General features: G+C 55.1%; 1 protein-coding gene across 50 annotated transcripts in view; it reads left to right on the forward strand.

Moving 5' to 3' along the window:
• CELF4 (CUGBP Elav-like family member 4) overlaps positions 1 to 27825 on the forward strand; it is a 299515-nt gene that overhangs the window by 146215 nt on the left and 125475 nt on the right. The window lies entirely within an intron of this gene.

Consider the following 27825-nt stretch of genomic DNA (forward strand, 5'->3'; position numbering starts at 1 on the left):
ATAAGAGGAGACCCTGAGGAGAGCTCTGCCTCAGTGGCGGCTATTCTCCCGGATTTCAGAGACCTTCAATTTGCTGGACCTGATGGACGCTCTAGGGCTTCACATATCTTACTTCTGACTGCCAATCAATTCCCAAAGTTTTTCACTCACCGGAGAGTTTAGCGTGAGAAGGAAAGAGCAGTGACGCCCACAGACAAGTTGCCCCATAGCCTCATCTCCTGGAGAGGGTTTGACCAAAGCTGGCCCTCCAGTCTCCTCCTTCACACACACACACACACACACACACACACACACACACACACACACACACACACACACACACACACACACACAGAGGACCAGGAGCCAGTGGCTAACGCGGAATCAGGTTGTACCAAACTCACACAGTCTCACAGCTGCAGTCACGTGCACACACACAAGCACAGATCTCACATTTGGGACACTCTCTCTCTTCTAGATTTCTGAACTCAGAATAAATCCCAAGACTCTCTCCTTAAAATCTGGGCAATTTGGTTTCCGCCTCTGGGAAAGCAGCCCCGCTCCCTGTCTCTGGATGTTACAGAAGCAGAATTCCAAGAACAAGGGGGTGGCACTCCCTGCAGGTCAGCTCCTGCCAGGCCATGGGGCCAGCCACTGCCCAGACCCTCCCCTCTCCGCTCACGTAAGGAAACATGCTCATTCACTTTGTTTTGCACGCCCTGATTCATGCAGTTACACCTACACGCGTGCTCACAAAAGGTGATTGCTAGGCACACAATGGAGCCTTCACGTGCCACAGCCGTCCCTCCCCAACACGTCCACAAAACCGTGTGCCCAAACTTTGTATGGGCCTGTGTGCTGAGACAGTGCCCGCCAGCACACACACGTGCAGGGTTGCCCACACGTGTACACGAGCACACCGGTGATGGCAGGCCCCATCCTTGGGTCGTCAGCCTGAGGTCCCGGCAGCACAGGGAGGGGTGGGCAGGGGGCAGGGCTGCCTACCCTCTCCTTCCTGCAGATCCAGACCTTCAGGCGCCCTGGAATGGAGGCCTGGGCCTCTGGCCCTTTAAACATCCATTTAAAGTCTCATCTCTCAAATAATTCAGCGGAGGTATCAGCCGAAAGGGCACGCTCTCCTTCCCTTGTCTTCAGGAGCTGGAGGGGGAGGGAGACAGGGGAGAGAGGAGATTAATTGGACCTGGAACACGGACCAGGGACTGTGTAAGCCCGGGCTGCCAGGGGAGCAGGGGCGGGGGCATCCACAGCTCACTTCTCTTATCTCCTCCTTCTGTCCTTTACTTGTCACACTCTCCCAAGTATCTCACGTGTGTCTTCACAGGGAGGGGCAGCCTCTGTCCGGTCAACACGTGAAAATCTCCCCGAGGCCGTCTCTGCCTCCGATAGCCTTTCTCATCCCCAGTTCTAACAACCAAAACGACTTTCAGGCCGGACCTAAGCAGCTCACTCTGCCCAGGGGTGTGCGTGGCCCTGACACACTGTGAGTGAAGGGTGACTTCGTAAAGCAAAGTGTGTCTCGGTTGCCCAGAGGGAGCCAGGGAAGAATGGCAGTTAGGCCTGGGCAGGGTAACGCAAGAAACCATCTGTAAACTGCATCTGCGTCCCTGCGGTGCATCTCCGGTGTTGATCCTGAGTGTCCAGTATGTCTGTCGTCCCCAGCAGACCCTCAGATCCCCCCGCTACTCCTGTCACCGGCTGTGAACTGCCCGCGTGTTGAGAATCAGAAGGCTGGGAGGGCATCGCTGGCAGACTCTGTCGACCAGCCCCCTCCACATCCGGCCCCTTCCAGATGCAGCCCCCTCCCTAGGCTTTCCGAACCTCGATGGCAGGGTCAGGGTGGGGCCCCCCCACCTCATCAGGATATCCTAGAGTGGGCCGGGGTGTAGGAGGGATGAGCAGGCAGGTTTAGCTCAGCGTAAAGAGCTTGCTTAGGGCAGGGCTGTCCCATAGCACAGGCAGCCTCCCGTGCAGGGACCAGCTGCCCCGGCCCGGAAGCATCTCCGAGGGGGCCGTGATGCCCCCATGACTCCTCCCGACCCCAATGCTCTGCGTTGCCTGCAGGACCCAGTTTGCCGCTCAGTGGGAACCAGCGCATCACACCACCTGCCCCTCATCAGCCAGCAGCCCAGGTTCTCAGAGGAGGGAGAAGCACCAACTGCATTCTGCGTTGGTCCAGTCATCTCTGAAAGTCCGTGGGAGCGTTTGTTCGCGTGGGAAATCCCCGGGGACAGCCACACTCCCCAAGACACGAGATAGGCAGGTCAGGCTCTGGTTTTCTCCTGCATGACCTCAGATATCTGAGGAGAGTCAGCAGGCCGGGCCCACCCCGGCCCCCCTGAGCCTTCACTTACAGTCAGTCAACCCATGTGTCCTGAGCACTGGGTGCAGGGGGTCCCGTGGGGAATCCACAGACTACTCTCGCCCGCTGTCTGGAGGGGCCCCTGCGGGACTAGATTACGGCTACTGCAGCTACCATGCTCTCATCCTGACCCCCTCAGTTAGTCTCCTGTAGCCAAGAGACCAGAGCTGAGGACGAGGGGCGCAGAGAAGGGGACAGAGACAACCTCACACACCACAGAGCAGGAAGCAATGGGAACTTTGCACCAGGAAGACCACGGGATACCACCAGCAACGTCGGGTTGGGGGAGAGTGTGTGCACCTGAGTTTGGCCCAGGCCTGAATCCAGACTCTTGTACTTATTAGCCGTGGTCTGCGAACAAGTGACCTGGGTGTGGTGAGCCCAGGTCACCTCTGTCGCTTCAGTGGGGGTACTGATTACACCTGCCTGAAGCTTGTGGAGAGGCCTAGCCCTAAACACCTATCACACCCCCTCACGCATTGTTGGGACTCAGTAAAGGGGAGCCCCGGACATTGTGAGCTGGGTCCAGGAGAAAGCAGCCTGGAACCTGGGTCTTCCGAACTCTTCCTGCACAGCTAGAAAGCGGAAGGATCCAATAGCGAGGTGTGATGAGGTCTTCAGATTTACAAAGGCTTCTCCTCTCTTATCCACCTCCCGGGGGGAAAAAAATAGACAAAAAACTTGATATTTCCATGAAGGACATGTATGTAGTCAGGGTGGATGACAAGCACCTGTGTCGGGGGAGGGGAGCATGTGGAAGGGTAAGATTCTCGTGCCCTGTGTTCCTGGGAATTTGAGCCCTGGGTCCCTTGCACAGCTCTCTCCTGAAAGGTAGGATGTGTCTCGGGGTCTTCCTAAGAGGAAGGCAAGTGGCCTCAAGTAAAAGAAGGAAGCTTCCAGAAGGATGGGTGCCTTACACATAGTTCTTATCATGCATGGGATAACATTTCAATGAACAGTCCTGCTTTCTAGCAAAAATAAGGGAGCCATGTGTCTCCCCAAGTCCCTTGGTCTAAGAGCAGAAGAATCTGGAAAAGAAGAGGAAAGGAGTGAGGTGGGGAGGAGGGAAGGTGGACGGAGCAGGGTCTTTTCCAGATCCCACTTGCTGCCCTCCAGCTGCACCCCTGCCCCTTCCCCTCACCGATGCCTGTGCCGGCCAAGTTTCATACACATTGGGATGTCAGTGTAACCGGGCCTTTTAAAAAAAAATCCTTTTCTTTCAAATCAATGTAAAAATATTCTGCGATACAGAGCCAATTTGATTAAAAAGGGAAAAGGTTGCCTGAAATATGCCAAAAAAAAAATTCAGCTAATGGGAATCTCATTCATTATTTAATCTCCTGCTTATCAGAACAGGACCAAAATGGAATCTAATATGGCATATGCACGGTGTTGTCCTGGAGAGCAGACGGAAGGTAGGGAGTAAGACGAGGGAAAGACGGTTACAGACTTGCCATTTCACTTAATATATTAAACCAGGCCGCAGGCTCTGAATCGGATTAATAACTGTAGTGGGCCTGAAAATCCCAATAAATGTGTGCATGCGTGTATACATTGATAGACACACGCACACACAGACCTATACCTTTATCTGGTATCCTCTCTTGTGCGTTACACTGTGATTCATATAGTGCCGCGTTACTGGACTTCATTAAATACGAATGAAATACACCTCCTCTGGCAGCGGCCGGCAAGACAGAGAGGCCATGGAATGGCCGGGTGGCGCTGTGCCCTGCTCACTTACGGTGTGCTGGCAAAACCTGCCTTGTTGTAGAGAAGGCCTGGAAGGGCCTGGAGCAGATGCCCTGCAGCGCCCTCCCTGGAGTGATGTTGGGGGCGGGGACAACTGCTGAGTCCCCGTGCGCCCAGTTTTAGGTGTGTGGGGTAGCTTCAGGGTGCCTCTAAGCTCCACAGCAACTCTGAAGACACTATCATCATCCTCGTTGTGCCGGCGAGGAAACTGAGGCACAAAGATGTAAGGAAACTGGCCCTGGTCCAAAGAACAGCGAGTGGCAGATCTGTTGAACCCTAAGATTCGTGTCCTTTGCCCTGAGGGGTGTCCATGTGGGGCCTGACGTCCACTCTGCGTGGACGGATGAACCGGAATGTGGACCAGCGGCAGCTCTCCCAGATGTTCATTTTGTTCAGACTGGTCTTCCTCCCCACCCCCCAGCCATGCGCCCCTCCACTCCCTGGCTCACCGCCTTCCCCCTCCCACCCCACGACACCTTTCCCAGCCTCTCTTCCAGAGGAACACCTTACACCTCCCTTCCCCCACCCGCTCAGCACTGCTGAACACAAGGCCTGGAGGGCCCTGCGCTCACAGGGCCGTATTCCATGTGCAACATCACTGGGTTTTCCTTTTCTTCAACCCTGACGCCCAGTGGAGCATTTGAGGAATATTCTCTCCTTTTAACCTGCTTTGTGGACTGGGTAACAAATGGGTCAGGTGTGTTGGGACAACTTCCCAGCGAACAGCTACCTTCCCAGTCGTCCATCTGTGGATCGTTTGTGATGTAGGTCCTTGGCTCCACCACCAAGGCTCCACCAGGCTCCCCAATGCCCAACATCCCATCCCCCTTCCCTCTCAGCCCCAAAGGGCCCACAGCACATGACGGTCAGCCTAGGCCAGAAGATAGGGACGGATATGGGAGGCAAAGGATTCTTTCTAACAGTAATGGGTGGGTTTTTTAATACTTCTTTTCTATTGAAGTATAGTTGATGTACAATGCTGTGTTAGTTTCAAGTACACAGCAAAGTGATTCAGTTATACATATGTATATAAGGAACGTGTGTTTTTAACGAGCTATATCACATAGGCTGGGTCCCACCGACCAAATCCGGAAGCGGTGTGGAAATGCGCATGGGATTCCTGGGGTGAGGAGGGACGGCCTCGTCAGACCTGCTAACTTCTTTCCCTCCTTTAACGCCAACCGGGGACCTCTCTCCTTTACTCTCATCTTCTTTGAAATTCAGCTTGAGCTGTAGGAGAGTTTAAAAAAAAAAAACAAAAAAAAAAACAGAGCAGGGCGCCAAACCACCTACAAAACAACTCAGCAAGGCAGTTTCTCCAGCAAACCTGCCTCTTATATCTCCTGTGACAAAGAGATTTATAGCAATTTTTTATTAAAAGAGAGAGAGAGAGAGAGCTGCAGATAATCAGATCTGAGACGCAGAAACGGGAACGTGGGGGTGTTTTGCGTGTAAGTTATTTTAAAATATATGTTAGGGGCGTGATGGATTCTCCCAGTCCCTGCTGGAGGGGGGCCAGACCAGCCCCCCCAACCCCACTCTTGACTAAAGTGATGGAAATGATGTGTGAAGGGAAGGACAGGAACGGAAGTGGGTCCAGGAAGGCAGGAGCTTGGCTTATACCGCCTCTGCTCTCAGGCTTCACCCCAGCCTCTGCCACAGCCCCGCTCTCTCAGCAGGTAGAGAGAGGGGCTCCTGCTGCTTCCCAGAGGGGAGGACACAGTCTGGGGCTCTGAACCAGGAAGCAATCTTAGGGTGCCCCCCTAGCCAGGGTTACACTCTTAACCCGTTTCATCAATGACGCAAACGATGGTTATAAAGAGAAAGGCTCATTCTGCATTTTGGAACACAGAGATAGGCATCACTGGCCTTACTGGTAAGATATACACCCCTCTCTCCTGGTTCTCAGGGCCTTCTGGGTCTCCTCGCCTTAGGGCAGAGCCCCCACCCTGGGCAGGGTAGAGGCAGGAACTGGTGTGCACGCCGCACGGAAAGGATGGGGGCCTGTCCCAGAGTGGGCAGCTTGGTCCTGAGGCTGTGGACCATTGGGCAGGCCTGTGTGCAGAGATCTGAACCAATGAGAGGGGTGTTAAGGGGGGATCGTCTCCATGGAACATGCCCCCACCTGAGGAAATCTCTGCCCCCGCCACCAGGAAGCACAATCCTGTGGGAACTCCAGACAACACTAAACTGACCAGACATTCAACTCTGAGTGAAAATGACTGGATGGTAAGGTGAAGGAAGTATCTGGAAAACAAGTCCTACGAGGAATAGCTGGAGGAACCAGAGATCTAAAGAAAAGGACCCTGGGGAGGTGTGAAACATGCCTTCAGACACTGGCCCAGTCAGTTAAGAGCAGGGAGCGATCCCCATAGACCAAAGGGCTGGGTGCAGGGGCTGGGGGCCTGGACAAGGAGGGTTTGTTTGGTGGGACAAATAGAAAAAATTTCAGAGGGTAGAGCAGAATGAATAAAAATACGGCAATACTGCTGCAAGAAGAAGCATGGCGTAACGGATAGGCAATGCTTAACCCCCAAATTAAGTGCTAATGGCAGCGTGTCAGCCACCAGGGCAGACTCACAGGGGAAATACTGGAAGGGCAAGGGCTTTCCAGGTACCTCAGATTGCACTGTTAAGGTCTCCTCATTGGCCTTGGCTGCCAGGTACACACCCTCCAACCTAGTTCTCTGAGCCTTCAGAGAACACCTCCAACCTAGTTCTCTGAGCCTTCAGAGAACACCCTGGGCTCCTCTGTGAGCCCAGGGACACCTCCAAGTCCTCTGTGAGCCCAGAGTGTGTGGGGTGAGAGGGCTGGGTGATAAGCAGGCATAACTCAGGTGTGGGCGGGCCCACGGTTCCTAGGCGTCCAGGTGCGCCCATGCTCCGTTGGGTGAAGCCAGGACCCCCGCTCTCCAAGTTTCCTCCCCTGTCTCCCATCTCAGACCACATCCAGCCTCTTTGTCAGCGAATTAAGAATCTGAAAACAAAAACTTAACTCCAGAAGTGGCCTGCTCAAAGGAAGCCCGGGTGAGTTATTCGGAAAAGGCGGCATCCTCCTCTGCAGGGTGAGGTCCAGAGAGCAGAGAAGTCCCCACAATGTGGCTGGGACCCTCTGCTTCTCCTTGGATAGGGAACTGGCCACGAGCTGGGCAGGAGCATGGCGGGTCCTCATGGTTGCCGCCAGACGTGTGCCGTGGCCTCTCCGAGCTGAGTTGTCATTGTCTTGTCTATGAAGCACGGTCAGTTTTCACCTGGTGGTGGGGCTGTCGTGGGAGTAATGGAGGTGAGGCACGTGGAGGCCTGGCCAGGCCCTGGGAGGGAAAAAAGGACGAGTAGATGGTGGTCAAGATCCCACTTGGGGGGAAGATGTTGGCTGTGAACCATCCTGGCTTCCTGGACAGATGGCCTCACGGCAGGGGCAAGGCCAGCCATTGGCACTAAAGCCAAGGTGGGGGAGTGGCCTCTGGAAACAAGAAGGGAGAATTGGGGCCAAATCTGGGGGAGTCTCTAGCCAAGACCATCTCAGAAGAGGGGATGGTGGCCTGTTTCTTGAGGACAGTCCCAGCCCAGAAGATCTATGTGCTGCTTTCCCTGCCACGATGTCTGTCTGTCCATCTGTCTCACACACATGACCCATCACACATCATTTGAATGTGTACTTATGGAAACACCGACATGTATCACTCACGCATGTGCCCAGCGCCACCCCTCTGCCAGGCGGGAACACACAAGATAGCATCCATCACCTCCGCCTGCGCTGTCACACCCTGTTACAAGCCCCTCCCCTCAGCCCCACACAGGCAGGGCCAGGCCTCTCCCCGCTGCACCTTCACGCACTTGCACAGCAACACAGGCCATCCCAGCAGCACACGACCCCCGGTCCCGGGGTCACACGATGTCACATGCAAACACTGTGACCCGCTGCTCCACTCCAGTCATTTGTCCCCAGCCCTTCTCATGGGCCTTGCTGAACTGGGGGAGGGGTGTGGAGAGCAGCAGGAAAGGGGGTGGCCTCGCCTTCATGGAGGGTGACTCCTTGAGGTATTTTTAAGCCTTCCCCTCATTTGCTAAATGAGGCTTTCGCTCTAGCTCCCTTAGAAACGGCTGCTCCTTTCACGGCGGGGGGTGGGGAGGCAGTGGCCTGACAGACGCTTAAGAAATTATGGGTGAAATTTGCTGACTCAGGCCTGAATTACTTGCTGTCCCGGGACTGTGTTTAGTCCAATAAGCGCTGCTGGCTGGCTCGTCCCTCCTCCCTCACCTTTCTCTTCCTCTTCTGTGCCTCCCCCACTTCTGCCCTTCTCCCCCTCCCTGTCTATCTGCCCTTGCTCTGGCTGTCTCAGCCCAAGCATCTTTCTCTACCCGCCTCCTTCCCTTCCTGGGTACCCGTCATGTCCCCATCCGCTGGAGCTGGCAAGCCTGCCCAGGAGGGAAAAACGCCACCCCACACCAGCCACAGGAAGGAGGGTGGGGGCCTGGCTGTGCGTGGAGGGCAGGGAGGTCAGGACAATGTTGAGGTGGGGGCAGGAGCCGGCCAAGGCGCCACGGGAGGAGGGCACTTGAGTTCGGCCTGAAAGGGACCTTGAACTTGGTAGGTGATGGAAGGGCACAAGGCTGCCCAGACAAGGAGCAGCGTCACCGTCCCTGGGGTGGAATGAACTGGGCATGGAGGATAGGGGTGAGTTCTGTGAAGTTGGAAGGAAGACCATTTTGAATTTTAGAAGTTCCCTTTGACTTGAACTTTGATTTATTTCTATACTTATTTGTTGTCTTTCCTCCTCACCTTTTCCCCACCCAGACCCTGGCTCTTCGCCAAAATAAAGAATGACAAAGAGCTTCTACCCTCACTCCATCCCATACCCACACCCCATCTGCCACTTCTGAGCTGCAAAGATTGGGAAGGGGGCTCCTGCTGAGGCCACAAGGAGAGGAGGATCCAGTGGCACCTCAGGGCAGGAGGAGTCAGGGAAGGGGCAGCACGCACGACGGGGCCCGAAGGCGGTGGGCCGCCGGAGGTGGGAAGCCAGGCATACATCCCGAGCACTTACAGGGGAAGGAGGGCTTAGAAGCAGGAGCAGGCATCCAGGGGGCCCAAATGCCTCTTCTCCCAGGCTGGCAACCTGAAAGGAGACAGTAATCAAACTTGAATGCACATTAAAATGGTTCAAATCAAACACTTAAAGACTCCTCTTGGCAAACTCCTTGCTCATTCCCACTAAATCATCAGAAGGGACAGGCCCCTCCAGGCAGCCCTGCAAATAAAAAAGGAAGGAGGCCCAGAGACAAGGAGTCCAGATGCCCAGGGACTGAATGAGGGAGTCTGAGGCCCAGAGAGATGCAGGAATTTGTCTCAGGCCACAAGCAAACTGGTGGAATACTCATAGTGAGGTTTTAAGGCCAGGGCAGGGCCAGGGAGTGACCTACCTGGACAAGCAGGAAGACCTGGGGTCTGGTTCTGCCTCCTTACAGGTCACTGAAGGCCCTGGCCACGGCAACTCTGGGCTTGAAGCACAAAGTTCTCGTCTCTTTACTGGGCTGGGTGACAGCCTGCGGCGCCAGGGAGGTGGGAGTCGGCCCCTTGTGGGTGCAGTGGCTGGGAAGGATTCTGGATTCTTTCCTCCTCTATCTCCCCAATCATCTGCAAGCACTTTAAAGGCTGGGGGCTTTCTGGCCCTTGGCTGGTGCCAGGAAACCACCAGACGCATGTCACATGGGATCAGGAGCTGAGCCCCATGTCTCACTGGCTGGGAGGTCTTGGACAAGCTCGTGAACTTTCCCTGGCCATGTTGTCTGTGGAACTGGCTCATAGGGCTGTTCTGAGGACTAAATGAGTTAATGCCTGGACAGCACCTGACCCGTGATCAGGGCTAGGTCAACGTGAGTTAGTATTAGTTCCTAAGATGGCCCAGGTCACACTGAAAGGTGCTTTTCTGAGGTCTTCCCCAATAAAAGCAAAGCCCACTCTCACTTCCATGATGATGCTGTGCCCGACGGGAGCTGAGGATGAGGCCTTCGTAGTCGCTTGCTGAGCTGCCAGACACAGCCCCCACGTGGAAGGGTTCAATTTTAAAGGAAAGAATGGCCTGATGGGAGAAGGGAAATGGCCATGCCCATCTTTTCCATTTCCATCACTTTCTTTTCTGATTGGAGAAGACCCACCTGGGCCCACCTGCTGGGCCCCCATGAAGCCCAAGCATCCCAGTGGCTGGTCAAATCCCTAGGCAGGGCCCCTCCCACAGCCTCTGGAACCAGTGGAGTCCAGCAGCAACAGCTGCAGAAGGGTCCCCACCACCAGCCCCTGCCCGGAGCCAGCTCTGTGTCAAGAGTGCCCAGGACCTGCTGGGATCAAGCTGCTTCAACAATGAAACACAAATCAGCCACCCTCGGCCCTGCCGTTTGCCAGATCCTCTGATAAATAATTCAGGCTTCTCCATCTGTGGAAACGTTGGATTTGGCCTAATTTCTCTCATAAACAAAGGACATCATCAGCTCAGAACAGTAAAATTGATACCAGATTTTTTTAAAAATATAGCCCAGGGAACCTCACGCATTTGGGGTCTGGGATCATGGAATCCAGGTTGCCTCTAGGAATCTAGGCAGACAGGGTGGACCAAGAATTCCAAGTCTGGCCTGAGAAATGGGCTGGGCAAGTGGTCCACTGAAGAAGAAGAAGGGGACATACTTAAGACCAATGGGTGCACCCAATGGCAAATGAGTCTCCACTACCGAAGTCCACCTGATTTGTTTTTCTGAGTATTGCTGAAAGAATGTGAAAGCAACAAACGCATTTCTCTGAAGGGTTCTTGGGCCCAGGTATATCAGCAGAGTTCTCTAGAGAAACAGAACCAATAGGAAATACACACACACACAAACACATACACATATAATCTGTGTTAATATAGATTAAAAGTATATATACATACATAATATATATTAATATAGATTAAAAGATCTATTTCAAGGGATTGGCTCACGCGACTGCGATAAGTCAAGTCCGCGGTGCAGCAGCAGACAGAAGCTCTCAGGTGGGAGCTAGCGCTGCAGTCCTGAGGCAGAATTTCGTCCTCCTCAGGGAAACCTCCGCTTGCTGTTAAGTCCTTTCAACTGGTTGCATGAGGCCCACACAGATAATGGAGAACATGACTTTACTCAAAGTCAATCGATGAGGATGTTACCCACATCTTCAAGATTCCATCACTACACCACCTAGATTAGTGTGCGGGTGGCTAACTGGGTGCCGGAGCCTCGCCCAGCCGACCGATGAATGAACCGCCTCTCCGGGTCTGCCTTGGTGGCCGCTCTTCCTTGGTGTCTCCGCCCCCTACCGGCCTCAATCAGTGAGGCCCACCTACATGGGTGAGACGCAGCACACCAGGGAAGGAGGGTGTGACTGGGGAGACTAAAGTCAAGAGCCCCGAATCCATTTGCCTGAGGTCACACGGCTACCTAGATGGGCAGGTGTGTTCAGAGGCCAGGACCGCAGTGTTCTCACTGGCCACCTGGACGAAGTACTTGCTCCTGCCTTCGGTCCTGGACAGGGTTGAGCATCTAGGAAGGCACGGGAAGTGCACGGGCTCCACATGTGTGGCTCTGTTACACACCAACCCTGGGCCAGCGGACAATGACTGGTGGGTCTCGGGTGCCCAGTGTTTCTGTTGTTTGGGGACTTCTTGACCGACAGTCAAGCAGCTGTTACTAAAAGCCCCCTCAGCATGCCCATCGTGTTGGCGATCGAGTATTTCTGAATAAAAACGACTGCGAACTATTCTCTTTATGAATCAGCTTGGATGCTGTGTCGTCTGGCACAGTGCCTGGCATAGAATGCGGCCTCATAGATGCTGACCCAAAAGAGGGTCTCCTGGAGTGAAAGGAGGGGCAGGCCTACCACACAGGGGAGCCTTAACGGTTAGTCCTCTCAGCATCCCCCCCGAGGGTATGTGTTCACCCCATTGCACAGTTGAAGAGCACGGGACTGCCCAATGTGGCCCGGCTTATGGTGGCAGCTGGGTGGCTACAAGCACGGTGCTCTGCCCACCAAGCCCACCTCTCCGTGAGTCCCCACACCTTGGAGGCAAAGGCCGGGGACGGCAGGCAGTGTCCATGGTGGAGTTGTTCCTGCCCCTCTCCACCTACCTATCCTTCAGAGGACCCCCGTGGGCCAAGGAGGAGGGGAGATGGAGGCAACTGGCCGCAGCTCTTAGGGAGCCAGCCACCCCGCTCCTGGACCACAGCAAAAAGCCTCCTCCCACGGATCATGGGCCAGCTTCTTTCTCAAGACAGAAGCAGGTCCGCTCCCCACGGCCCCTCACGGTCCAGAGTCAGGCCATGGAGCAGCCCTGTGCGTGGTGCCACGGCCGAGCAGGAAGGATCCCTTCTCCGCAGAAGTCATCGACCGGAATAGAACAGCTCTCCTGGTGGAGATGCAGCAGCCCATCCTCCCAGGACAGGATCTTCACTGTCATCCCTGCGTGCTTTGGCTAACGTTTCCCAGCTCCACTCCCTTCTGACCTCCAAAATCCAGAACTTTAGAGGAGGAAGCAATTTGGCTGGACTATTATTAAAAGGGAAGGGGAGCCTGGCCTCCTGGGCCGTAAAAGCTCTCGCAGCAGCGGGGGCTGGCAGCTCCCGCCCCTCACCTGGCACACTCGTCCTCCCTGACGCGCCTGCCCTTCACACTCTGGATGGGCCCAGGGCCCCTTTACAGCCCTGCTGCCTGGCCCAAGCCTGGGCTGGGAGGGACAGGAGGGAGGACGCAGCCCATAATCAGGACAGAGGGCCAGAAAAGCCCCAGCTTCAAAGAGCAGAGCGACCTTGTGTCGGAACAAAGCACATCCAAAGTTACCGCCCCACCCCAGGGTTGGGGCACAGGATTCCCGGGAGACGCCGGGCTCAGAGACAGACCTGGGTTCTTGCATAGTCATTATTTACTATCAGGCAGTGTCTCCCCACGCTGGGTCCAGTTTCCGGTTCAGCGTGACCTGTGCAGCTCAACAGGAAGTAGCCAGAAGGGGCTCAGAGCCCAGATCCCACCTCCGTGGATTCCCCAGGGTCCCTCAAGGTAGAGTGTACAGATCCCAACCAACACCTTCAATCTGCAGGTGAGGAAACGGAAGCCTAAAGAAGGCAGGAGATCCTCCCTGAGCTACCCAGCCAGTCCCACCCCTTCCCAGTTTAGACTGGAAACTCCCAGAGGGTAGGGACCATGCTTTGTCCAGCCCGGCACCAGGCACACCACAGGATCCTGCAAACCTCCCTGGAGGAATGCAGGGTCTGCCAAGACTCCCTGTGCATGGGTGCACCTCAGGCTCCTTGAATGAGGTGAGGGGCTGGGTGTGTCGGCACTGAGGGAGCTCAGAAAGTCAGGGCCACGGCCAGGCGTCCGCATCGCGGAGGGGAGAGCCCCGGGCCCTTTAAGGTTTGGGAGGGGTGAGGGTTTTCAGGAAGCTAGGGGTGATGGGGGCAGTGGGGAGGCCTGTGGGCCAAGCTGCAGTGGGTCAGGGCTCCTGCACTCACCTCCCCACCGGTCCCATGAGCCCCAGCGTCCAGCTGCCAGCGCAGGCGGGCATAGCAATGGCACAGCCAAAATGAAGACATCCAGACACGAGGCTGCACCTTCTGAGACGGAATCCTGGCTCGTGCTACTTTAATTAAGAAAAACAAAAGACATGAGCAGGGCAAATGTGCCTGGGAGATGCCGGGGGAGGTGAAAAGGATGGGTTCTTGGCTTCCTCCAGGAGGGCTGTCTGTAAGGAACGCTTGGTGGTTTGGTCGTGCTGTCAGTGACACTGAAGTCACGTTTTTACAACCCACAAGGCACAAATCCCCTGTCCGAGACTGACGCCAACCATGGCCTCCAAGGGACCCTCGTTCTGTCTGGCCACTGGCCTCATCCCTGCCGCCTCTCACAAGGGCCACTGCATTCCCTCCATCAGGGTTGGTTAAGCACGCACTAAGCTGAGCCCAGTGCAGGAGTTACAGCAGTGAGCCGTGCAAGCTCCCTGCCCTTCAGATGTGACTCACCCTTGTTTGTGTCTGTCTGTTTCTAGTCCTTTCAAAGCCTCTTCCCATCTACCATCTTCAGGCATATTCTCAACAGTCAAAATTTGCAGGTGGGAAAAGGGCAGCACAGCTACAGGACCAGAATTTGGGCTCCCGTCTTGTAACCACACATTCTTGGAGCCTCGCAGCACATACTGTGTGGCTGCACCCAGGACGCTGCACAAGGGAATCCGAGGCCAGGTGTCAGGGTGTGTGGGGTGGGGGAGAGTGGGGGGAGTAGAGGAGCTTCCAACCTCACGGGAGGCATCCCACGAGTTCACCCACATATACCTCGTGCAGAGGTAGAGGTCATGTGCTCATGGTCTGGATGGAGAGAAAGAACTTGCCCTCACAAACAATACAACAGGGTCCACACCCTGGCCTGGGACTGTGAGCTGGGCTTACCTAGACAGGCAAGAACAGGGAGAGGTAGCAGGTAGAACCGTGGTGAGCAAAGATTCCACGGAAGAGTGAGAGGCAACTGCTGGGGGTCCGTGAGGCGGCACTGCAGCAGGAGAGCAGGATGTGGCGTGGGGCTGGGGGCCTTGGCTCCCAGGCTGGCACCACGGGCTGTGGGGAGCACTGGAGGCAGAGCGCCCTGATGCCTGCTCCTTCCTCCTCTGGTGGGAGCATCGCCACCATGGGCAGCGGTATCGGAACTGGGTCTGGTACTGGTGTGTGGTCCTTGGAGTCCTCTCACCCGGCAGGCAGAGCTGGCCCCCGCCAATCACGGAGGCTTGGATTGGCCTTCAGTACCCCCAGCAGCTGAAGGAGTCTTCCCCCCAGGCTGGAGGCCTCCAGGTGACAGAGCCACACTTGGAGATGGGGACCCTAGTGTTTGCCCCTCCCTGACCCGACCTCCCAGGGGGCTTGATATTCTACAAGGGGAGCCCAGAGAGGAGATCCCGATCCCAAAATGATGAGTTGCTAGTGGGGAAACCACTCGTTTTGTCGACACATCTCCACTGAGCACCTAGCATGCACCAAATGTGGGGCACAGTGACGGGAAGGACGCAGAGAAGCCACCATGGGCGTGCACCCCATCCTCAGCCTGCGGCTCGGCTCTGCTGGGAAGAAGAGTAGACATGCCATGGGGGAGGTGCCCCGGTGAGGGCATGTTTAGACAGAGAAATAGTGGGCAGCTGTGAGTCTGGGACGCCATTTTCCATTATGGAAGAACGTTCATCTGGACAGATTTGGGGGATTGGAGTTTGAGGATTATCCGGAAGCAGGAGTGGAGGCTCTGGGAGTTGTGGAGGGTGGGGCTCACGTAGGGTCATGCCTTGGGAAGGGCAGGGAGGCTGGGAAGAAGGCTGCAGGAGTCATGCTGGGAGCACCCACTCAGCCACAGGCTAGGAGGTGGCCCCAGTGGCCAGAGCGGGGGCAGGTCAGGAGCTCCCTTGTAGGGAAATGGGCCACACACATTTGGGGCCTGGAGGTGGCAACCCTGCTGGGCCGGCACCTCTGTGGGGGCGCGCTCCAGTCCTCCCATCCCTTAACCCCTCTGCACCCCGACCTCTGTGTGCAGTGGAGTGGAGTGGATCCTGGGAGGACACTGGCATAGCGGTATTAAGACATCTGTGTCTCTAATGAAAAGTTACCCTTTGCCGGCCAGGGGAGAGACACAAATCATTATGAATCAATTTAGCTCCGGCCAGCCGTCTGCCCGAGCCTCGCGTGGTGGGAGCCAGACCATCGCAGGGAGGGGCCGCTGCGCTCTCCCTTCCCAGCCCAACCTTGGGGCTAGAGGAGCGGCCAGAGAGGATCCCGGGCCGCCCAAAGGCGGGGACGCTGGACTGAGGGCAGCCTGTCGTCTGGATTCCATCCCACAGCCGGCCTGGGGTGGACGCCTGCGGTGCGTCCGGGTATGCCGGGGTCGCAGGCCAGGTCCAGGGGCCAGGCGATGGCCTGTGAACCGGAGGAGAACGGCGGACAATTCCGCGCCCCCTCGGGATCCACGCCGCCGCTCCTCAGCCCGCGCCCTCCGCCCCGCCCCTCGCGCCTGATCCCGGAGTGGTGGGCGGCCTTTGCGCAGCGCGCAGGGGCCACGGTCACGGCTGCGTTGGCAGCGAGGCCGGCCGCCTCCGGTCCCGAGCATCTGCCGCGGGCCCCTCCTGCGGGCCCGGGAGCCGATCGCCGCCCAGAGAGCGCGCCAGTTGTCTAGAGCGCCCCGCGGCCTCCGACAAGCTAGCAATTTGTTGTTGTTTGTCGAGTGCTTTTGTCATGCAAATCCCAGAGCCGGCCGCTGGCGCTACTCTCGGAGGAGGTGGGGTGTTTTTGCCTTTTTTTCCCCTTCCCTTGGCCTTTGCCGTCGCAATTGTTAGTGTCGTTCCAAAAATAAAGGAATATCACTTATTTAATTTTCTTTGCACTGAGCGTGTGTGGCTCCCCAGTGTGCAGCTCACCTTCAGAGGATGCCAAGGCTGGGGTGGGGGCTGCTGGTTAGGAGGTGAAGGAATGCGCCTAGAGGGGCACCCCCATCACCGAGACAGACTCAGACAGTGGGCTGGGGCACCGAATCCCAACTCCAAAAACCAGCTCCCCGGCAGGAAACGCCCTACCTCCCCGCCTCCAACCCCCACAGGCTTCTACTATAGTGGCTTGCATCCGTGATGAGGACCTCAGGGAGGGCGGGGCCTCGGGCTGCCAGCAAAGCCCTCCCTCCACCGGCACTGTGCTCCCCCCAGATCCCTGGCAGCCCAAGTCCAGTATTGTCCACACTGACCCGGGCCTAGGTGCCCAAGCACTGGTTCCTGCAGACCCGGGCCACCTCCTCCACATGTAGCTACACAGACCCTTCTGATGGTGAAAGTTTGGCCCCAAGAAGTCATTTTGTGTCAGATTCCCATGTAAGCAGGGAGACAGGTGATTCTCCAAAGGGATTTTTGGTGAATTCTTGGCAAGCCTGATAATCCCTGGAAAGCAAAGAATGTCCCCTTTGTGTAATATTTACATTGTCTAAGATAAGCTAAGACCAGCTAAACTGGTTACCCCTTGACCAGAAGGTACTGGGAGGGCACCAGGGTCTTCCTGAGGGGATCAGAGCTGTTCCCCAAGCCTCTGTTCTGTTCCCCCAATCCAGGTGTTCATTTAACACGTAGTGCCTGAATCAGTCAGCTCAGGCTGTGTAACAGACTACCACAGACTAGGCAGCTGAAACAACAGAAAGTTATCTGGAGGCTGAGAAATCCAAGATCAAGATGCCGACAGGGTTGGTTGCCTGATGAGGGCTCTTTTCCTGGGTTGCAGACAGCTGCCTTCTCACTGTGTCCTCACACAGCAGAGAGAGAGAGAGAAGCAAACCCTCTGGTGTCTCTTCTTATAAGGGCACTAATCCCATCATGAAGGCCCCTCCCTCATGACCTCATCTAAACCTAATTACCTCCCAAAGGCCCCACCTCCTAATACCATCACAAAGATTGAGGCAGGTGATGGTCAGAGAGGGAAGGGGCAGTTTGAGCTGGAGTGGCAGGGAAGTCCCCTCTGAAGAGACTTTAGGCTGAGACCTGATGGGGCCCCAACAGGGTCAGTAACACAACAGGCTGCTTCTCTTCTGCCTCTTCCTTCTTCCTCACCTCCTTGAACCCTACCCTTTTCTTCAACGCTCACTTTCTTCAGGAAGTTCTCTCGGATGTACCAAAACAGAGACCCCAGCTCCATCCAACCGCAGAAGATGCAGTGGTGTGTGTGTGTGTGTGTGTGTGTGTGTGTGTGTGTGTGTGTTGTGTGTGTGTGTCTGTGTACGTGTCTATGTGTGTGTGCCTGAACACATCACTGTAACACGAGAGTCTCCAACCCCCGGGCCACAGACTGGTACCGGTCCGAGGCCTGTTAGGAACTGGACTGCACAGCAGGAGGGGAGCGGCCAGTGAGCGAGTGAAGCTTCCTCTGCCGCTCCCCACCACTCCCCATCACTCGCATTATTGCCTGAACCATCCCCACACCCACCCACCCACCCACCCCAGCCCCATCCGTGGAAAAATTGTCTTCCACGGAACCGGTCCCTGGTGCCAAAAAGGTTGGCGACTGCTGCTGTAACTGACAAAATGCATCTGAGTTTGTGAATTGCAGAATGGGTTTTGCACCTTCAGGTTCAGTGCTTTGGAGACCAAGAATTCCTGGGAGATGGCCCACTCGGGAGAGTTGCCAGGCCACACTGGGCGACATCTCATCTGCCTGTGAGCACAAAGAAATCTTCCAAGTGCAGGAAATAGCCTGCTGGTTTAAAGAAGGCAGACCCCAGCCTTGCAGTGGGCTCCCCTCTCTTCGCTCAGCTCAGCTGGGTTCTTAGGGGTCAGATTCAACAGGATGTGGGCCAGGCACCCCCTCTATCTCTCACAGGCTGTGCACATAAATAGAGGTTTTCAACAGCACATTGAGTGGTTGCCCTGTATGCAAAGCAGACAGCCCAGTGCAAACCCAGCAGTTAAAATGAGGATGGCTGAGGGTGATGTCCTAAGCACTTTCTTATGCGGCCCGAGCGTGGCTGGGTGGGCAACAGGGATCACGGTCCTGTCACGGTGATGGAGCCCCCACTGGACTCAGCTTCCAGCCTGTTCTCAGGGAGAACCTTTCTTTCTCCTGCTTCCCCCATCACAGCAACGAGCAGATCTGAGCAAGTGTAGCTGAATCATCGTCACAGAAGTAATTCTGGTTGAAGGGGAGCAGAGAGGCCCAGAGCCCCCGGGGTCCCCCGAATTCCGTTCCTGTGACCCAGTTGCAGGCAGCATCACTCACTCCTCCCCGTTCTTAACTCCACACACTAAAAGCCGCCCAGGGACAAGTTGTGCCCTGGATCTGGGTTCTCAGTGTGGGGTAGAGCAAGCAGAATAATGCAGCTGGAAAGGCTCCCCGCAACTGCCTGCATCCTCTCTGCCCGGCTCTGCCTCTCCCTCCCTGCTCCACCTCACCTGAGTCCTGTCCTCCCTCTGCTCCTCCCCTGACACTCAGGAAACCTGCCCTTCTCCAGCCTTTACTGTGTGCCCGGCCCCACGCAGAGCCCAGGGGGCTCCGGAGATAAGGACTCACTTCCAGTGCCAGCGTTGATTGGGCCACAGCTGGGTTCCTCTCCCTGTGCTGGGAGTCAGGGAAGCCGTGGTCTGGTGGGAGAGGCAGACACACCAGCAGATCCCAGCAATGACAGAAACATTCCTGGGCACCCGGACTGGAACACAGGACCACTCGTGCACAGAGATCGGGATGGCACAGGGGACTTGTCCAGTGTGACTTGGAGCCGGAAGACCGCCCTGAGTTCAGAGCAAGCAGGACAGACACTATTTTGGGGCTTCAGAGAGGAGAGAGGGACGCCAGGGAGGATTCCTGCAGGCATGGGCATGGGGGCTGCACCTTAAAGAGGAATGACTTGCCTGAGGATGTGTCCGTATGTCCCAATGGTTAAGGGAAGGTTTGGGGTCCCTGCCCCGCTGCCTCTTTTGGGAAACAACTGTGAATTAGAGTATAGGGGACTTCTGCCTCTTCCTTAATGCTTTTGTCTCCGGCCACCTCTGGCTATGATTTGGGGCCCCATCCCAAGGTCGTCCATTCCCTGCCCTCTCCTCCTCACGTCCCCTGGCCGGTGGCAGCCCATGAGACCAGACATGACTGAGGCGGGCAGCCAGTGCATTCTGGGCCGCTGCAACAGCTGACAAAGTTACAAGGACGGGGACGTCAGGGAGGACGGGTGGCCCGCTCCCTCCGGCGGCTGCCCCTCTGCTCCATTCCATTAGGATTGATCAGGCTGGGTCAGGGGTCTGCTGGGCCTGCACCGGGCACCTGGAGCTTTCACAATGACGGATGGCAGTACCGCCACCGCAGCCCCTGCCCCTCCCCCACCCCCACTTCCACCTCCCTCCTCTCCATAAGTCCACGTCCAGGTCCCCCTCAAGTGGCTCTGGTTCTGACTGCTCCTTCCTGCCTTCCCTCCTTCCTTCCTTCCACACTTCTGCCCCATCCCCCACCCCCGGCTGAGCCCGGCTCACCAGCGCCTTTTCCGGCCCCAGCACGCTGCAGGAGCCCTCACTCACCCAGCAGCGGGATGGTCCCAGCCAACCAGCCTGACTTAGCCGGGCCCTGTGTGCCCAGCGGAGGAAAAGAGAGAACAACGTCCCCAGCAAGGGCCCAGAAAGAGTTGCCCTGCAGGTGGGGTAAGAAGACCCGTCTGCACAAAACTGTTAAAATCAAGCCTAGCCTGGGAGGGCCCAGAGAGGGTGTGCATGCCAGGGCTGGGGGGGCAGCCACCAGTGTTTTCCAGTTGTCTCATTCGTGGGGCTCCAGGGGCCATCGGGGTGTCATGGAATGATGAAGAGAAAAAATCCAGTGGAGAAACTGCCTCACCGCCCGGGGCACCTCCACACACCACACCGCGGGCTCCCGCACAGCCATACCTGTGGACACGTGCCCCCGGCTCACGTGGAGGGGCAGGCAGGGGCACTTTGGAGGAGATCCTGGGCCAGAGTTGCTGGTTCCTCTGCCCTGAGTGGGACAGGGCAGGCTCAGGATGCTGAGTCCTGTGCAGAAGCAAAGCTCTATCCCCAGAACACTCCAGGGGCCCACCCCAAGGGATCCAGGGGGCATGAGGGAGGGTGAGCGCCCCAGACCACGTCCCGACAGTGTCCTCTGCAAGACAGCCACGTGAGTCTCTCCAGGCGTGTATGTGTATTGGGGACCAGCGTGGATTCCCTGCACACGGCCTGGGTGACGGATTGGGTATGGGTGGGGCCCAGTGTTTTGCTGGTGTACTTGAGGTGATGTCTGTAAATATGTCTGAGCATGTGTGTGAGGGTGAGGGTCTGTGTGTGAGTGGCTGTGGGTGTGACTGTGGCTGCAGGATGCGGGTTTATGGGAGATGACCGTACTTAGCGGAGTGGGGAGTGGACATCTGCTCTCTGCTTTCTGCCGCCTTCCTCCTCCCCCGGGCACCCAGAGGTCTGGCCGTAGTGAGCAAGTCATAGCCCAGCCCCCGTCCTACACACACTTTTAATCAATTTGGTGCTTTTTTGTCAAGAAGACAAGCTAGTTGCTTCCTGAGGATCAGATGGTGATGGATGAAATATAGGGAATAATTAAATTAGCAGTGTAACGGTGGTACAAACCTCAATTAAAAAAATATTTCCATTGTCATAAAGTCTAGCCATAAATTTTAGGAGCCCTGCATTCCTGTGGCCTGCCGTGCTCAGCAGCTAGACGTGCCGCCTGTGATTGTGGGTTTCCGGCAGGGAGCAGGGCTGGGCAGTTTGACAGAGGTTTGAAGCCCGCCCCACCCATACCCTCTTCTCCGTCCCTGTCACATCTGGGCATCTGGCTCCAGCCAGGTGTGTCCCCAGCGCTCACTCGCTGACCCCTCTCTCCCTCCACATTTCTTCTCACTTTATACTGACCATGAGGTATCTGGGAGGCCAGCTCCCACTCTATTTCATGTGCAAAGGATCCCAGGCCTTTTCTTGAGGGCTGACTCTGTCCCAGGTGTGGGGTGGGGGTCTGTGCGGGGAGCAGCAGCAGGAGCCTCAGGAAGTCTATGGAGAGGGAGCCACGTGCCTGTGCACGGCAGGCACCCAGGGAATCCCTGTCCACTGATGAACAGAGGTCACCCTCCCGGGCACTGGGGATGGTTTCCTGGACCAGAGGGGCCAGGATGGAGAGTACTGAGGTGCTCTGGGCAGAAGCAGAGCGTACAGGGTGGAGGGGTTGGAGAGGGAGAGGGACCCCAGGGGAGGGGGTGAGCCCGCTTGCTTAGGAGGGGCCCTCAGATGTCCTGTTATGCTAATGAATTCCAGCAACAGGCCAGAAAGGATGTAAGTGGGGGAGGGGAGGGGCCCCAGCCACAGGACCAATGGAGAGGGAAACTGCAGGGTCACCTCTGGGACCCAGGCACCGCTGGTACATCTGGGGGAGGGAGAGAAGGAAGAGAGGAGCAGAGGGGAGGAGGATGGGGGTAGAGGAAGCAGAGAGGAAGGAGGAGGAGGGGAAAGCAGAGCGGGAAGAGCCAGAGCAGCAGTCCGAGGCCAGTGGGTGACCCACTCGGTGAGGCGGACACTATTCCCCACCCCCATCTCTGTACACAGCTTCTGGCACCACTAGGAGCAAGGCTGACAAAGGTGCTAAGGTTAGCCTGGACACCCTCATCCCCACCTTCCTTTTTTAAGAAGCCCCCTTTCCCACCTCAGACCATCCCTCCCCTTTCTAACATCTGCCCCAAAGAAAGTACCAACTAACTCACCGTAACCCCCAGGGGGTGTTGCATTAAGGCAGAGGCAAGGACAGTGAGTAGGGATGAAGAGCATCCTCATAGGATGGGGAAGAGGAGGGTCTGGGGAGAGAGGGCTCTGCTCAGCTGTAGGGTCAGTGCCCCTCCCTGCCCAGGGCTCCCTTTGGGGGGTTGGGGCGTGGTGGGGGCACAGATCTTTTGGGATGAGAGCTGGAAGGAGCAGAGGGCCGGGATGGAAAGTGGAACATGCTGGTAATCTGCTCAGGATACTGCAAAAATGAGGTCTAGCCCACAAGGAGCTGCCAGGGTACAAGAAGAAACGGGGGCTTCGGTCAGCCCTGGACTTTCCACCAGCCACTTGAGGCCAGAAAAGGCCCCAGTCCGGTGTCGTCAGGTTTCTAGCCAGTCTCTAGATTTGCCCAGAGAGGTTCAGCAGGAACAGCTGCATTCAGTCCCATGGAGCGGAGACCTGGCTCAGACCTAGGTCTGGCACCAGCAAGGCTGCCAGGTCCTGAACCTCCAGAATTGAACGCAAGCATCTGAGTGGCAAGAGGGGACTTGGAGGTTAAGGAAGCAGTTGATTGGCTGTAGTTTTGGGCATCCAGGGCCCAGATCACAGAGGCAGAGGCCAGCCAGAGGCTGGGGGTGGGGGTGGGTTCTGAGGGTCCCTGCCCCACTGCTGCTCAGTGGGGAGTAGGACCTGGCCCAGATGTGTGAGTTCAGCTTCGCTGAGGGGCTTAGCTAACCCAGACCACCCAGCTGCCAGCAAAGTAAAAATTAGTAGGAGGACAGGAAAGGAGGGCCTCCAGCTTTCTGCTAAAGAGTCTTGGGCACAAATAATGCCCAGTACAAGGGACCAGAGGAACTTGTGTTACTGAACCCAAACTTGGGTCCACTCACTCACACGCAGTAAAGCCAATCTACTGACACTGGGTTGTGGTGAAGGAAAGGGCAGCATTTATTGCAAGGCACCAAGCAAGGAGGCCAGGTAGCTAGTGCTCAAAACACCTGAACTCCCTGATGGGTTTCAGCAAAGCATTTGTAAAGGCAAGGTGAGGGAGTGGCGTCCCAGGTTATGTGATCAGCTTGTGAGCAATTCTCTGATTGGTTGATGGTGAGATAACAGGGCAGTGTCAAAGGGCTTCGCATTATCAATCCTTAGACTCCAGTAGGTCTGGGGGCTACATGCTCATCGTCATCAAGTAGTTAATTTCTTCCATTTGGTGGGGGTTTTAGCACCTGTGAAACAGCTCAGGAACTGTGCATCAGATACTATTATCTAGGTGCTCCGGAGTGGAGCTAAAGCAGAAGATAGGGGGGAGGAGTACACCTGGGGAGGGCCCCATAGTGTCTTGCTCTGTTAGACTTGGAGTCATCTCTCTCCCTGAGCTGCTAGAATCTGTGCTTTGGGCAAGGGCCAAAGCAATATCTGCATATCCCCAAGTGAGGCCCCAAGGGCTGTGAGCCATGGATGCAGCCCTGGGGACCCCACCTCTCTGATGTCACCAGTTAAACTAAGAGCCGAGAAAGCTCCAGAACCAGATGAGAGGCACGTTTTTCATTTTCTTCTGCTGGTGGTTTCCTCTTCAGGTCACTGCAAGCGAGTGCAAACTTATTCCATCGGAGGCAATAAAACCTTTTTATTGCAAAGAGAATTCACAGAACCCAGCTCTGTACCCACCCTGAGGTGTGAGAGCAGAGTGAGGGGTGAGTGTGTAGTCAAGGGTTTCTTCGTGAAACCCTAGAAGGGAAACAATTTAGGAAAAAAGAAACTATTCAGGACCATAACAGTTAAAGATTATTGAGAAAGGAACTGAATTGTACCTAGGTGGTTTTTTCTATGTAGGCTTGTTTTATAAGACTTTCCAATCTCCTGTTTAATGGCGCCATGTTCAAGTTAATTTAATTCAATCAAAAGTTCTATTTTGACTTTTTCTAAGGATAATTAGTGGGAAAGCGTGTGTTCTCTCTTGGTTAATGGTGCCATCATCTGTCTCCAGATCAAGATAGCTCAGTGTCATCCGTGCTGATTCCGCCTCACCCATCCCTTCCTTCTTTGACCATCCAGTCCACCCCCCTTCCCCAGGCTTGCCTCTCTGTGTCTCTGCATCCCCTTCCTCCATCTCTCCCTGCAACCCTGCAGCTCCAGCTTGGCTCCCAACCACGGAAGGCCAGCATGCTTAGCTTTTACCCACTCTGCCCCAGAACTGCTTCTCTAGACATAAAACAATTACCATTTCCTTGATGCACTCCACGCTGCCCACAGGTAAAGGGAAGGTGTTTAAGGCTCGTGGTGGTCCAGCCCAGGAGCTGCTGAAGCCCCTCAGCTCCTGCTCTTCTTCCAGAAACTCTCTCCCTTCAGCCACATCACTTCACATCCCTCCTGTCATCACCTCTATTTCTTTGCACATTTTGACTTCTCATTCTTGCCGAGAGCCCATCCCTTCCGATGGACGCACACATTCCTGGCAAACTCTTGTTTTCTTCTTACTTGCCTCGCTCTGATGTTAACCTCCTCTGTGAAGACTTCCCCTTCTTTGAGCTGATTATCCCTTTCTCTAAGCTTCTAGAACCCTTGGTTTATTTCAACACACATCACATGATATTGTCATCCTCTGTCCATTTGTCAGTCCCACAGCAGACAGTCTTTTGGGGGTGGAGGTGATTATGCCTGGAACATAGAGGCAGGTAAATTAAAATTGTAGAAAAATAAGAAAGGGAAATACATTAATTCATGGTCTCCAGAAAAATATGCTCAAAGCATGTACCAAAGGCACATATCACCACCTGGTGGCTATCTTCAGAATTGCAAGTTTAGTTTATTTTGATAAACTAAGTGAAGTAAATCTAAATTTGTGAAGTAACAATAAATATCACTCTTGAGCACTATGAGTTTAGTGTCTGAAAGTAACAGCCTGGCCATTTCACAGGCTTGAACAAAGGTGAAGGGTGTTAACTGACAAAAATGCTTTGGAAAATTGATAAGTGTATGTTGAACCAGGCCACATGTCTGGTCCCTGCCACATACTGTGGAGGAGAAAGCTCCCCATGTAGCTAGAAAAACAAGATTCACACATGAAATGATCAGAGAAACATTCAAAACTGCAGGTGGGTGACACAAGGTGACAGAAAAAATCATTCTGGACAGGACGTCAAGAGGGTTTGATAGCACAGGGCAGGGTTTGAAGAATGAATCAAATCAGAACATAGCCAGTCAACAGGAAGATGTTGTAGGTTGGTGGAGTTGGAAGGGAAGGGGCACATCAATTCGGATGGCTACTGGCTTGTCTGATTATCCAAGGATGTGACCAGCTAAGGTAGAGGGGAGGCCACTGCATCCAGCTCCCACTTTTCTCTTGACATCCCATCACTGCCCAAACCACCATTGCTGAACCCATTACAAGTGATCACTATTTTCTTAACATAGAAGTCTGATGAGTCTGACAAATATAACTGTATTTACTGGGACAAATGGAGGGAGGGTTTTGGATGGAGGTTGACCCAGCACATCAGAGATGAATGGCTCTGTACTCATGGGTACAGAATGGGGGATAGGAGTCCACTGAGGAAGGCAGAGAGAGGAGGCCACCTCTCTGGGGATGGAGGATGGGGCATGGTCCAGGAAGGAACAAGTGAATCAGGAGGAGCTTCTTAGCCATTCCTCCACTCACAAGATGCCCAGTACTGTGAGTGGGACAACAGTAGCCCTGTCCAGCCTGTGTCCTGTGATGTTCCCCACTTATTTCTCTTACCATCTTCACTCTGCTCTGTCAGCACCAGCATCCTCTCTGGGCTAAGGCTTCTGCAGCCTCCCTTTACTTGCACAAGTCCCAACATGGCCCTGAGGACTTCCAGGCACCAGAAAGGGCAAAAGGCCAGTGTCGCATCCTGCCTTGATCATGGACTGAACTTTCTGAACCGAGGTGCATCCCAGTTCTTCCACTGCAGACCCCTCTTTGTCAGGGCGGGCCACAGGCCCCCTACAGGCCCCCCTCCACCCTGCCCCACCTGCTCCCTTCCTCCCCACTCCCCATTCCCAGCCCCACTGGCTCCCTCTCCAGAGCTGAGGCCGGCCTGAAGACAGATATTAATGTGCAAATTAGCACAACCCGACTGGGTCCAGATTGCCACTTAGAATTTGCATATTAATAAATGTTTTTGTGACAGCATTTAGCAGCTCAGGAAGGACAGGGAGTCTCCCCTCCCCCCTCCATAAGCGAGATAAACAGACTTGATAAGGCAAACTTGCCCCCTCCCATCCCCCAACCTGCACAACTTCCTCTCATCAATCCTTCTACCATCCGTCTATCTACCTATCTACCTATCTCTCTCACAGGTTGCTCCCCCCCACCGCCCACCCCCATCCCACCCTCCCAACCCCCCACCCCACCCTCCCGCCCTACGCCCAGCGTTGGGCCTCTCAGCCCAGTCTCACAATTAGCTGGAAGAGGCAGGAGACCAGCTCAGAACCCTGGAAGAGCTGTGCAGAGCTGGTGGGGAGCAGTCAACGTGGCCGGTGTGTCTGGAAGGTCTACCAGAGAAAGGGGGGCCATCTGGGCCCCCAGACAGGACAGGCGTGGTGTCCTGAGGGAGAATTCATTCTTTCTGGAGATCCTGAGGGTTCTGCCTTCCTGACCAGCAAGGAGAGGGACTCAGGAGGCAGCATGAGCCCTGGCTCTGCGTGGGTCTCAGTCATAACTCACACAAGACCTCTATTTCCTCTTCTGTAGAATAATAGGTTTCTCCCTGACTCTCCACATCACAGGACTATCATGGGAATCAAACGAGATAACGGATGTAGACATGCTTTGAAAAGAAAGGAGGGGTTTACAGATGCCACATGACATTTGGCTTGGGAGGAAGAAATCCTGGGGCTGTATATTACAGACTTCTGTATTATACATGACCCATCTGGAAATTAAGGATTATGTATAATAAAGTTCTCAGCTGGCTGAGGACTGCCACCTTCAAGCATCAAAACTTTTAAACTTTCATTTTAACTACTTGGAGGGTAGTAGTAAAAATGCATTTTAACTCTTTTAATTTAGGAATTAAAACTCATTTTAATTCCTAAAATGCATTCCAGTGCCCTGTTTTCTTATTCAGTATAAAAACATCACCTAAAGTTTTCCTCCTGACTCGAGTTTGTCTTCTGCAGGGTGCTGTTGTCAAAAGTGCCAGAGGGGGTGGGCCGGTCTCTGCAGGCAGTGGCCGCCCATGTGTTCTGGTGGTTCTTGCTTCTGCCAGTGGTGGTGGCTCTGCTCGGCCTCTTGGTCCTTCATTAAATCAGTTGCCCATCAGCTTTAGTGATGGAAACCAGAATCACTAGGCTTCACTCAGTTATCCAGGAGTATGTGTGCCAGGCTCCGTTCTGGCGCGGGAAATAGTAGTGACTCGATCAGGGTGCTCACATTTCTGGGGAGGGGACTGGGGAGCAGCTTGTCAGCATTGTTTGTAAACTAGCAGTTAATAG

The sequence above is a fragment of the Orcinus orca genome, chromosome 15 (assembly GCF_937001465.1).
Source record: "Orcinus orca chromosome 15, mOrcOrc1.1, whole genome shotgun sequence".
NCBI classification, from domain to species: domain Eukaryota; kingdom Metazoa; phylum Chordata; class Mammalia; order Artiodactyla; family Delphinidae; genus Orcinus; species Orcinus orca.